The sequence below is a fragment of the Sus scrofa genome, chromosome 18, assembly GCF_054392235.1.
Source record: "Sus scrofa isolate SSC_HxYL_T2T_F1_AM1 chromosome 18, Sscrofa_HxYL_maternal_Yorkshire_Landrace_v2.0, whole genome shotgun sequence".
NCBI lineage: Eukaryota > Metazoa > Chordata > Mammalia > Artiodactyla > Suidae > Sus > Sus scrofa.
The window spans coordinates 28,822,605-28,835,899 of NC_139400.1; positions in this window are offsets into that span (position 1 = coordinate 28,822,605).

The following is a 13,295-nucleotide window of genomic DNA, read 5'->3' on the forward strand; positions in this document are numbered from 1 at the left end:
TGTAAGAGGGCCTCAGACCCCCCACTCCATCCCCTACTCCCAGTTTTCTTCATTCCCGGGACTGAAAAGCTGACTTTGTTCCACTTCCTTGAGGTACCAGGATTCCAGATGCCACTTCTCACCCTGCATTCCAAAGCCTGAGGTTAATTTGCCATTGCTGTCTGAAATGGTGAGGGCTTCTTACATCATAACTCCTGCTTTCTAAGAGAATGTATCACACTAGGAAAATGTGAAATACTCATTTGGCCCTGGTACCTGGGCCTCAGTGCCTGCCGACGAGTCCCTTTGGGTCTCGGTGTCCTCATATAAAACGTGGCGATGATTTTTAAGGGTGCTTAGAAATTGAACCAAAGAGCTAGAGGGTCACAGACCAGCCTCACCCATCCCCACCCCCGCAAACCAAAGAAATGTTCAGTCGTGAGAGCGCCCAGGGACGAATCTCGGAAATAGAGTGCTGGGATCTGGGAGGCCCCTGGGGAACGAGGGCGGGGGGGGGGGGGGTGCGTAGTGGAAGGAAGGCGGTCGGTGGTTTCACTGCCTTCCTCCTGGGGAGGAGCGGAGAGAACGAAAGCTCGAGGGGGCTGGTGACTCTAGCAGGGTCCCCTGAGCTCTAGGACTGTCGGTTCTGCATGCCTGGACTGAACGAACAAGAATCCGGGAGCTCCCTTCGCTCGGCCGGCTTTGTGGACAAGGGATTGGGAGACAAGGGAGGAGCGAATCCCAGCTGCGACCTTTCACCTACTTTGCGGGTACTCCGCTGTCAGAGGAGGAGCTGCCGGGAAGGCGGGGAAGGGAGAAAGTTGGAGACGGAGACGTGCTGGCAGGCAGGCAATTTGAAATGAGCGCTTCTACTCAGCCTGCAGGAATTTTTGGTCTTTTATTACACTAGAGTTTCATCTGTTTTTGTGCTGGACTCAGGGACTCGTCTCTCGCACGGTTCCTGGGACAGGCTCCAGCTCTGATGTCACACTGCCAGGCGTCCTCCAACCTCTTGCTAGTGGGGGGCCTTGGGCGAATCCTTTAAGCTTTAGGTACTTCAGTTTCTTCAGCTGTTATATGGGATAATGACAGTCGTCACCTGGAAATTAAAGGAGTTAATCCACATAAAGCACTGAGAATAGTGCCTGGCTCCGAAAACATTTGGTTAAGTGTTAACATTATCTGTATCATCCACTGCAAAATTCCCAATGATGGGCTTTGGTCATAGTAGCCTATGTTCAGTGAGTGGACACAGGAATTCCACAATAATCCTTTGGGCTCTGCTTATTGTAAAGCTCTAAAATTTTATTTTCACATAATTCGAAGGAAGAACTATGAGAATTCCAACAATTACTTGTCCCACACATTCACTGCCATTATCTAGACATCACTCCATAAGGAGGCAACAGCGTTTGGGTGAATAAAGCTCAGTGCTTTCCCATCTGTCAACTACAAATATTATTGACTGTCCTCCCTGGGTAGGTACTGGGCCTACTTATATCAAGATCCTTGTCCTGGAGTTCCCGTCGTGGCGTAGCAGAAATGAATCTGACTAGGATCTGTGAGGACGCAGGTTTGATCCCTGGCCTTGCTCAATGGGTTAAGGATCCAGTGTAGGCTGTGAGCTGTAGTGTAGGTTGAAGACTTGACTCTGGCGTTGCTGTGGCTGTGGTGTAGGCCAGCAGCTGTAGCTCCATTTCAACCCCTAGCCTGGGAAACTCCATAGGCCGCAAGTGTGGCCCTAAAAAGAAAAAAGGGAACCATATAGGCATAATACTAAGAACATATTAGCTCCACAAATTTGATCTTATGATCGCAGGTCCATTTGAAGAATATGTCTTGGGGTTCCCGCTGTGGCACAGTGGGTTGAGAATCCCATTGCAGCAGTTGGGGTCTTTGCAGAGGTTTAGGTTCTATCCCCAGCCCAGTACAGTGGGTTAAAAGAGCCGATGTTGCTGCAGCTGTGGTTCAGATTCAATCCCTGGCCCGGGAACTTTCATATGCCATGGGTGGAGCCAAATGAAAAACAAATGAACCAAAAAAACTTGTACACAAATGTTCATAGGAGCATTATTCATAATAGCTAAAAATTGGAAACAACCCAAATGTACATCAGCTAATGAATGGTAAGCAAAATGTAATGCAATGGAATACTATCTAGCCATAAAAATGAAATATTGGGAGTTCCCTTCATGGCTCAGTGGTTAACGAATCTGACTAGGATCCATGAGGATGTGGGTTCAATTCCTGGCCTTGGTCAGTGGATTAAGGATCCAGTGTTGCCATGAGCTGTGGTGCAGGTTGAAGATGCGGCTCGGATCTGGCATTGCTGTGGCTGTGGTGCAGGCTGGCAGCTGTAGCTCCGATTAGATCTGTAGCCTGGGAACCTCCACGTGCCAAGGGTGCGGCCCTAAAAAATAAAATAAAATAAACGGATACATATTCTATGATTCTATTTACATGAAACGTCCAGAATAGGAATCCATAGAGATAGAAGTTAGGTTAGTGGTTGCCAGGGACTAAAACTCGAAGGGAGTGGGGAGTAACTGCTTTTGGGGATGATGAAAATGTTCTAAAATTAGACAGTGGTGATGGTTGCACAAGTCTGTAAACCACTGAATTGCACACTTTGGAAGGGTGAATTGGGCTATGTGATTTATATTTGAATAACAGCTGTTATTCTTTAAAAAGGAGGACAAATTAAAGACATATTCACAGACCCACAGATACAGAGAATAAACTAGTTGTTACCATCAGAGGTGGGGGGCAATACAGGGGTTGGGGAGGCAGAAGTACAAAGTATTGGGCATAAGATAGGCTGCAAGGATGTACTGTCTAGCATGAGGAATATAGCCAGTATTTTGGATTAAGTGTCAATGGAAATAAACATTGTTTGTTTATTTATTTATTTTTGTCTTTTTAGGGTTGCACCCACGGCATATGGAAGTTCCCAGGCTAGGGGTTGAATCGGAGCCGCAGGTGCTGCTGCTAATTTTAATTAATTTGAAGTCTTTTTTCCTTTTTTTGGTCACAGCCACAGCATGCAGTAGTTCCCAGGCCAGGGGTCAAACCACAGCAGTGACAATGCATCCTTAACTGCTAGGCCACCAGGGAACTCCAAGAACATTTGAAGTCTTTATTTATTTATTTATTCATTTATTGTTTATTGCTTTTTAGGGCCGAACCCACAGCACATGGAGGTTCCCAGGCTAGGGGTCGAATTGGAGCTATAGCCGCTGGCCTACGCCACAGCCACAGCAACTCGGGATCCACACACAGACACAAAGACACACACACACACACACACACACACACACACACACACACACACACACACATCATCCAGGTGGAAGCTTAGAGGAAGTTCTAGAACCAAAACCTCTGAGGTAGAAAGGCATGGTAATAGCCATTTCTCTCAGGCCCTGCATTTCACAGACGAGGAAATGGAGGCCTGGAGAAGTGACTTGGCCCAGATCTATGGGTAGTTATGCCAGAACCAAACTCAGAATTGAGACCTCTGGAGTTCCCTAGTGGCTCAGTGGGTTAAGGACCTGGTGTGGTCACTGCTGTGGCTCTGGTTATAGCTGCGGTGAGGGTTCATTCCCTGGCCTGGGAACTTATGTATGCTGTAGGTGCAGCCAAAAAAGAAAAAAAAAAATTAGACACCCCCCCCCCCGGCCCAAGTAGGGATGAAGAAGCCACTGTTTGCCTGGGGTGACCTCTGCCCATTTTCAGGGCTGGCTGTCCCCTCCATGGGCACCTTGCTCTGGTGCTCTTTAGTGCCATAGCCCTCCCTCCCTCCACAGCTGCCTCAGGCTCTTGACCCAATTTCCCCATCCAATTCACTTGGCTGTTTCCTTTCATTGCATATGTGTTGTCACAATGTTGCTCAAGCAATTAATTTACAAAATGTTAGTAAGTTTTAATTTTTCCTCTAATTGTAAAAGTCACAGGTGCATTTGGGAGAAAATCTGGGGAGAAAAAGAAAAAAGAAGCTCAAAACTGTATCACCCAGAACTGATCATTGGTAAAATGTTGTTGCACAATGAATACAGATAAACGGAACCGAACCAGTCATGGAACAGCTGTTCTTTAAAAAAAAAAAAAAAAAAAAAAAAAAAAGGAAGAAAGAAATATTTCAGATATTAAAAATTATCATTCATTTTTAAAGAAATATTTGTCAAGCACCTACTATATGCCAGATACTGCTCTGAGTTTAGAGCAGCATAGCAATTGACAAAATAGTCCTTTTCTTCAAGGAGCCATCTTCTAGTAAGGGAAGATAGATGATTAACAAATTAGTAATAAAGTAGGTTTTGTGGGAATTCCAACTGTAGGAGTTCCCGTCTTGGCTCCGCGGAAATGAATCTGACTAGTATCCATGAGGATACAGGTTCAATCCGTGGCCTCGCTCGGTGGGTTAAGGATCTGTCGTTGCCGTGAGCTGTGGTGTAGGTCGCAGATGCATCTGGGATCCCCAGTTGCAGTGCCTGTGGTGTAGGCTGGCAGCTACAGCTCCAATTTGACCCTTAGTCTGGGAACGTCCATATGCTGTGGGTATGGCTGAAAGAGAAAGAAAGAAGAAAGAAAGAAAGAAAAGAAAGGAAAACTGACAGTAGATAGGAGGCTCCTCTTGTGGATCAGTGAGTTAAGAACTGATCACAAGGATGTGGGTTCAATCCCTGGCCTCACTCAATGGATCCGACGTGCAGCAAGCTGAGGCGCAGGTTGCAGATGCTGCTCTGATCTGGTGTCGTGGCTATGGCACAGGCTGGCAGCTGCAGCTCCAATCTTCTATATGCCACAGATGTGGCCCAGGAAGGAAGGAAGGGAGAAAAAAAGTAAGAAAGAAAGGGGTGTGTGTTCAATCCCTGGCCTGGTGCAGTGACTTAAAGGATCCAGCATCATCACAGCTGGGTGTACGTTGCAGCTGTGGTTCTGATTCAGCCTCTGGCCTGGGAACTTCCATATACTGTGGATGGGGCCATAAAATCAAAATAATTAAATGGGTTTTGTCGTGTTGAGTGTTATGAAGAAGAAATGAAACAAAGTTAGGGAGAAGGAAAGGGTGGGACAGTTGTTGTTTTAGGTAGGGTGGTTAGGAAGGCCTCCCTGAGAAAGGATATTTGATCAGAGTCAAGAAGGAAGGGAGAGAGTGAATCATTCACTCATGCATCCATACATTCAACAGATATTCACTGAATGGTGTTTTAGACACTGAGGATAAAACAGAGAATAAAAGAGTTATCCCCCCCAGACCACTGGTCCTTTTCTTCGCTGCAGACACCTGCTCTGTTCTACCCAATGGCTCGAAGACTGAATTGTTCAGGAAGGGGAGAAAGAGGAAGAGCTACTCTTAACATTTTAATGAAGATTTCAGGGAGTTCCTGTTGTGGCGAGTGGAAACAAATCTGACTAGTATCCATGAGGACGCAGGTTTGATGCCTGGCCTCGCTCATTGGGTTAAGGATCTGGTGTTGTCAAGAGCTGTGGTATAGGTCACAGACATGGCTTGGATCCCATGTTGCTGTGCCTGTGGTGTAGGCTGGCAGCTGTAGCTTTGATTCAACCTCTAGCCTGGGGACTTCGGTATGCTGCAGGTACAGCCATTAAAGATAAATAAATAAATAAATAAACAAAGAAACCAAAAAACCTGTATAGGCCATTTAAGTTAACCATGAAAAATTTATAGAGAGAGACTGATAGGCTACACTCTTAAATATTAATGTTAACATTTTTCACCAAGCAGGCCCTTTTATCCGTTAGTCACAACAGGCAAGTGCCTGCGGCCTCTGGACCTTTCAATGACTTTCAGTGCAGCCTCTAGACTTTACAATGATTTTGCAAAATATTTCAGATATGGAAAACACAGCATGTTGGCTTCAAAATCTTTAAAAAGGCAATAATAAAATGAATAAACATTATGGAAATGTTATAAAATCAGGTTGTGATGATCATTACATAACTATGAATGTAATAAAATTCATTGAGTAATTTTTAAAAAGTTAGAAAAATATTAAAAAAATAAAATGAATAAACCTTGAATCGAAAGTCTCCAAAATATGACATTAAATTAACTAGATAGGAGTTCCCATTGTGGCTCAGTGGTTAACAAATCCATCTAGGAACCATGAGGTTGCTGGTTTGATCCCTGGCTTCGATCGGTGGGTTGGGGACCTGGTGTTGCCATGAGCTGTGGTGTAGGTCACAGACATGGCTTGGATCCCGAATTGCTGTGGCTCTGGTGCAGGCCGGTGGCTACAGGCTACCGCTCTGACTCGACCCCTAGCCTGGGAACCTCCATATGCCACAGATGCAGCCCCAGAAAAGGCAAAAATACCAAAAAAAAAAAAAAAAAAAAAAAAAAATTTAAATTAAAAAATAATAAATTAACTAGACAATTAATTGACCTCAACTCAATGATCATCAATGTGGGGTGTGGGTGTATGTTCCTGTGTTGGGGCCATCCTATGGCAGGCACCTTGAGGGCCTGGGGAAGTTCTTAAAGAGCCAGATGCTGGGTGATGGGTTTGTTTTCCAGTTTTCCATAGTTACCAATTTCCCACTACAAGCAAATATTGTAATAATAAAAAATTCAATGAATGTTTTGAAAAATTGTGTTCAGGAAAAAGCTTAGGAAAGATCTGCATGAAGAAACCCTGTTTCCTCATCTCATTAGAAGCTATGGGACGGTCTAGTCCTCTCTTCCGCAGATAATAAGACTCAAAGGGGAAATTCACTCCAAGCATGTATTTAAGAGTGTTTTCTCTTTCTGTGCTATTTACCAAATTAGGTCCATCTGAGAGTTCGGGATTCATCTGTGTGTTGACACACTGCTCTTCCTTTCCTTCATGGAATCAAGCGATTATTGACTTTTAAGACCTAGAGGTCTGGGGAGTTCCCGTTGTGGCGCAGCAGAAATGAACTCAACTAGTATCCATCAGGACAGGAGTTTGATCCCTGGCCTTACTCAATGGGTTAAGGATCCAGCGTTGCCGTGAGCTGTAGTGTAGGTTGCAGACATGGCTCGGATCCTGCATTGCTGTGGCTCTGGCGTAGGCCGGCAGCTATAGCTCCAATTTGACCCCTAGCCTGGGAACTTCCATAGGCCATGTGTGCGGCCCTAAAAAGGGGGGGGGGGACCTAGAGGTCTGTCTTCTTGTCCTGCCATCAGTGTGGGCTCGATGAGAGCAGGTGAGTCCAGGCCAGCTGTGGCCAAGCCAGACATGGAGTGAGCTTCATGCCACCTGGCAAGTGGCTGCAGGAGCTACAGGACGTGGCAGGTGTCCTGCTGTCTTGTCAAGGAGGTGGCAGTTGGAGGAAAGAGCTCAGAAGGCAGTAGGGTTCTCCTGGTTTCTGTGCTGTTTTCATTCATAATTATAATACTTACTTGCCCCTCTTCTGTGTGTTATTACACACACATGTCCCATATTGGCGTATATGTGCACACATGGGGACATTCTCCCTCTTCCCGGCTGGCTGGCACCTTTCCCCCAGACATAGATGCCCAGCCATTTCTGCTGCCAGCCAACTAACTTCTTGGCTTCACTCCAAGTCGGCTAGTGAAGGCAGGGGGCTGCCCTGCTTGCCTCCATCCCAGCCAAGAAGGGCAGAAGCTGCGGTGGGGAAAGACTGTCCGGCCAGAATCCTCCTCTCACTTCCTCTCAACAATGTTGGTGGCCCGGGCCCTCCTGAGTCTGCCCCCACCCCTCCCCTGAAACCTCCTGCAAGGTGGGAGGGAGTTCCTGTGGTGGCTCAGTTGTTAACGCATCCGACTAGGAACCATGAGGTTGCAGGTTTGATCCCTGGCCTTGCTCAGTGGGTTAAGGATCTGGTGTTGCTGTGAGCTGTGGTGTGGGTCACAGACGTGGCTCGAATCCCATGTTGCTGTGGCCCTGGCTCTGATTTGACCTCTAGCCTGGGAACCTCTATATGCCTCGGGAGCGGCCCTAGAAAAGGCAAAAAAAAAAAAAAAAAAAAAGGCATGAAACCTCCTGAAAGGCAACTAAAACCATTCAGTATTTCAGACTCCTAGGTCTCTCCTTTGGCCCTGGAAACCTCCCCAGTGCCCCACCCCTGGTTTTTTGCATATTCAAGTATTGCTTCCAGATGGCAGAACCTTCAATGTTTAAGTCTCTCCATTGATATGCATGTTCTTTGTAGAGAAGCTCTTGCACTCTTCCTAAAACTTAACTGACAGTTCACTTATTCATTTATCTCCACTGTTAGATTGCAATTCCTTTGAGAGCAAGACTTATTTTAAGACTTACAGATTGTTATCACCTTAGTCTATGACTTGTACCAGTCAGGTGCTCAGTGCTTATCTGGTGAGCAATCTCCTAGCGCTAAAGGTCATTGAACCTCTGGGCTCACCAAACCCGTTAGCAAGGCTGAACCTGCACCCTCTCTGCCCATCCTCCCACATCACCAAAGCCTGGCTCAGCCCCACCCAGCCTGGAACAATGGACCCATCTCTTTCTCTCTCCAGCCTCTCATTTTTCCCAATAGCACAAATACATTGAGCTCTGTAATGTTCCTTCCTACTGATTAGATTCTCTAACTCCGTGCTTTTATGAGGGCCTGACAGCCTCCCATCCTCAGGCTTCCAGGATAAATTCATAGCCGTCCCTGGCTTTTCTCTCTCTACTAAACAGGGAGACGTCAAGAAGAAGGAAGAGAGGGATGCGGAGAATCTTCTTTCACAGCAAAGGAGCCAAGCAGCCTTGGGACTTGCTCCGAACGCAGGCTTCCTGTAAGAAAGGGCTTGGTCCACCACAGGAGGTAGTTCTCAGGGGGCTCTGAGTGTGTACATCAGGATAGGTGTGTGTTCATCAGAACAGGAGTGTGCACACCAGGAACCTTTGCACTCTCAGCGGCTCCAAGCCTGCGGATGTTCTCATTGTCAATGTGACTCCTGGTGCCTGGAGTGCCTGGGCATGTGGCTTTCACAGCCTCCTAGTGCGGGTCACTGAGTCAAGGGGCATGTGGTGGTGTGTCTGAAACTGTGCTGGGCTCACTCACTTCGGGAAGTTCAGGTTTCTTAGTGTGACTAGTGAACCATCTAATTGTGGACATGGGCTGCCTGCAGCTCACTTGCTTTTTCCAAGCCAGGAGAGGAGGGGAGTGCCCCCCTGCTTCCAGAAGCCAGACACCTGAACAGCTACCTCCCATAGGGGTAGTACGCTGTGAAAGCCACCCTTACTTCCAGACGATGATGTCTCAATTAGAAGACCCCTAATGGGAAGGGCATAAAGTCAAAGTCATTCCAGGGTCTAGGAGCTCCCATCATGGCTCAGGGAAAATGAATCTGACTAGGAACCATGAGGTTGAGGGTTTGGTCCCTGACCTCGCTCAGCGGGTCAAGGCTCCTGTGTTGCCATGAGCTTGGGGCAGGTCACAGACACAGCTTGGATCCTGTGTTGCTGTGGCTGTGGTGTAGGCTAGTGGCTACAGCTCCGATTAGACCCTTATCCTGAGAACCTCCATATGCTGGGGGTGTGGCCCTAAAAAGACCAAAAAACAAAAAACAAAAAAAAAAAAGAAAAAGAAAAACAAAGTCATTCCAGGATCTGGAGACAAGACGGGGCCTGGAAGCAAGCTCAGTAACCAACCCTGCAGCTGTTAAGCCCCCAAGTCACATCACCTCACCTGGCTTCCCCCAAGGAAAAGGCATGTTCACGTGCCAGACACACTGCTGCTGTCATCAGAGCCCGGGCTTCAACTCAGCCTGCTCCCAAGGCTGGGATCCCGTGACCTGTCAGGGCAGGACAGAGCTGGCCCTGCACTCGCCCCAGGATCGCCGTCTACCTGCTAGGGTTGGATTTCCTCCCCAGAGGGTGAGCTCACCCTCGGTGAGCCACATTCTTCTTCTGAATACCTCTGATTTTTCTGGCTGCTTTCCCCAAGTTGGGACATCTGATCACTCTGTTAGGCCACACAGCAATCCCTCTCCTTCCCTCTCATTTGTCTGAAAGAGGTCTAACCCGGCTCCCCTGCTAAACTACTTGTATTTTCTTTCTTTCTTTTGTTCCTTTTTAGGGCCACGTCAGAGTCTTATGGATGTTCCCAGGCTAAGGGGTCGAATCAGAGCTGCAGCTGCCAGCCTCCACCACAGCCACAGCAATGTGCAATCTGAGCCACGTCTGCAACCTACACCACAGCTCCCGGCAACGCCAGATCCGTAACCCACTGAGCAAGCCCAGGGATCGAACCTGCAACCTCATGGTTCCTAGTCGGATTCGTTAACAACTGAGCAGCGACAGGAACTCAGCACTCTCCATGCTTATGCAGCCTAAACTCAATTCTAGTCAAAATTAAATCACCTGACATTCCAGGTAGCCTAGGAACCCAACTGAGAGGGAGTGTGTGTGTCATATCAGGATTCTTCAAATATCAAAACTTGACCTTTTTAGTGTGGATAAGGCTGATCTCCTAATTGTAAAGGGTAAACAGAGAGCAAATTTCTTTTCCAATGCTGTGAGCCTGACACAGGGCTCACAAGCCCTGTACTATAAATAAAATAAAAGCAAGGTTTAATGCCATTTCTCATAGACCTTCAGACCCAGAGGTAATAGCAAAACAAAACAAAAAAGAGGATAACAAGTACTGAGAAAGATGTAGAGAAGGAACCTTCAAAAACTGCTGGTTGCTTCTCTGGCAGGTGAGAGTTCTATCACTGAACCACCCATGCACTGGTTGCTTTGGAAAAAAAGGTTTGTTAGTTTCCCAAGAGGTTAAACACAGAGTAACTGCATGACCCAGCAATCGTACACTTTATTTTTTTTTTATTTATTTTTTATTTTTTTTTTGCCTTTTCTAGGGCCGCTCCCGGGGCATATGGAGGTTCCCAGGCTAGGGGTCCAATTGGAGCTGCAGCCACTGGCCTACGCCAGAGCCACAGCAACGAGGGATCCAAGCCATACCTGCGACCTACACCACAGCTCACGGCAACACCAGATCCTTAACCCACTGAAGGAGGCCAGGAATTGAACCTGCACCCTCATGGGTACTAGTCGGATTCATTTCCACCAAGCCATAATGGCAACTCCCTGTGCTATTTTAGATTTTTTTTTTTTTTTTGTATTTGAGTTTTACTTGTCCAAACTTTTTGTGTGGGAATCTCATGTAGCCTGGGATAAAGGGGAGCTCCTCCAGAGAAGTTTTGTGCAAAGCTTCTCCAAAGAACTATCAACTGGATTTCCCATCATGGCTCAGTGGTTAACGAATCCGACTAGGAACTATGAGGTTGCAGGTTCGATCCCTGGCCTTGTTCAGTGGGTTAAGGATCTGGCATTGCCATGAGCTGTGGTGTAGGTTGCAAATGCAACTTGGATCCTACCTTACAGTGGCTGTGGTGTAAGCCTGGGGCTACAGCTCGCATTAGACCCCTAGCCTGGGAACCTCCATATGCCCCGGGAGCGGCCCTAGAAAAAGGCAAAAAAAAAAAAAAAAAAAAAAAAACCACCAAGAACCACCAATTAATTCCTAATTTTTGTAATCTTCTTCTTGTGTTTTCCAGACCATGTATTACTCTCAAAATCACAGGAAGTACAGGATCCCAAATTCTCACTGGTAATTTTTTTTCAAGTCGAGAACGCAAGTAGAGACACACCCTTATCCCCGACCCCTCCCTGTGCTGAGGGCCCGGTTTCTCTGGTCGCACCCTTCCCAGAGAGCACGGCCTTGAGGGCCCAGCTCTACGCCAGACTTTGGTTGTCAAGATTGGTCTGTACCCTCAGGTCAGCCACAGCTTTAGGGGCTGCTTACAACACTGGTTTTCAAGTTTCTCATTGTTCTTTCCTTTATTAGAAAAAAAGTTTCTTTTGCTTTTTTTTTTTTTTTTAGGGCCGAACCCAAGGCATATGGAAGTTCCCAGGCTAGGGGTTTAATCAGAGTCACAGCTGCCAGACTCCACCAGAGTCACAGCAATGCAGGATCCAAGCCTCATCTGCGACCTGCACCATAAGCTCATGACAACACCAAATCCTTAGCCCACTAAGCGAGGCCGGCGGTCAATCCCACAACCTCATGGTTCCTAGTAGGATTCGTTTCTGCTGCACCATGACAGGAACTCCCATTGTTCCTTTTTTTTTTTTGTCTTTTTGCCTTTTCTAGGGACGCACCCGACGCATACGGAGGTTCCCAGGCTAGGGGTCCAATTGGAGCTGTAGCCACCGGCCTACACCACAGCCACAGCAATGCCAGATCCGAGCTGCGTCTGCGACCTACATCATGGCTCACGGCAACGCCGGATCCTTAACCCACTGAACAAGGCCAGGGATCAAACCTGCAACCTCACGGTTCCTGGTTGGATTCGTTAACAACTGAGTCATGACAGGAACTCCTTCTTTGCTTTGTATGTTTATCTTTTACCCCTGTAGATCTCCCTTTTTCTTTTCTCTTCAAGGTTTGCTAGGCATGTAAAAGAATGTTTGCTATGTTTTAGGTGTTTCCTATTGGGAAGATTGTCCTGTTATCTAGTTCTTATGTTGCCTGACATGGAACTCCTAGGGAAAAAATGCACAAATAGGAAAACATGTGATTTCCAGTGTTCACAGCCCCACCAAAGCCCTTTATAAGCCCATTTGCTCCAGAAGATGGGTTAATCAGATAATGGAATTCCTACTGCTATTAGATATGGAGTGTATGATCTCTCTGGGTAACCTAGAACTTTGACCCAATTAGAACGCCTGATCCTTAAGAAGCGTTTGAAGGAGTTCTGGGCATGGTGCCGCAGTTAACGAATCCAACTAGGAACCATGAGGCTGCAGGTTCGATCCCTGGCCTTGCTCAGTGGGTTAAGGATCCTGCATTGCCATGAGCTGAGGTGTAGGTCGCAGATGTGGATCGGATCTGGCGTTGCTGTGGCTGTGGTGTAGGCCGCAGCTGTAGCTCCGATTGGACCCTTAGCCTGGGAACCTCCATATGCCATGGGTGCATCCCTAAAAAGCAAAGAAAAAAAAAAAAAGAAGAAGAAGGAGGGTTTGAAGAAGCGAAATCAGTGTTAAATTTTTTAAGTGGGTGGGAGGTGAGAGATTGGAGACAAACGTTGGTTTTAAATGCATCACCCTTCACCTAATTCTCCTCCACGGGGCTCTAGGGAAAGCTGTGTGAAACATGACGGCTGGCACATAGTAAGTGCTCAGTAAATACTTGCTGACAGAATGCTGAATGTATTACTGAGTCACTGTGTCACAAGACAACTCCTTGATTTATTTTCTGCAGTAAACTTCCCTCTCTATGTCGCCAGTTCCCCAGGCTAATGCTGGAGAATGAGTTTGTTAAAATGTTGATATCCAGAAATGAGGTGCCCTGGG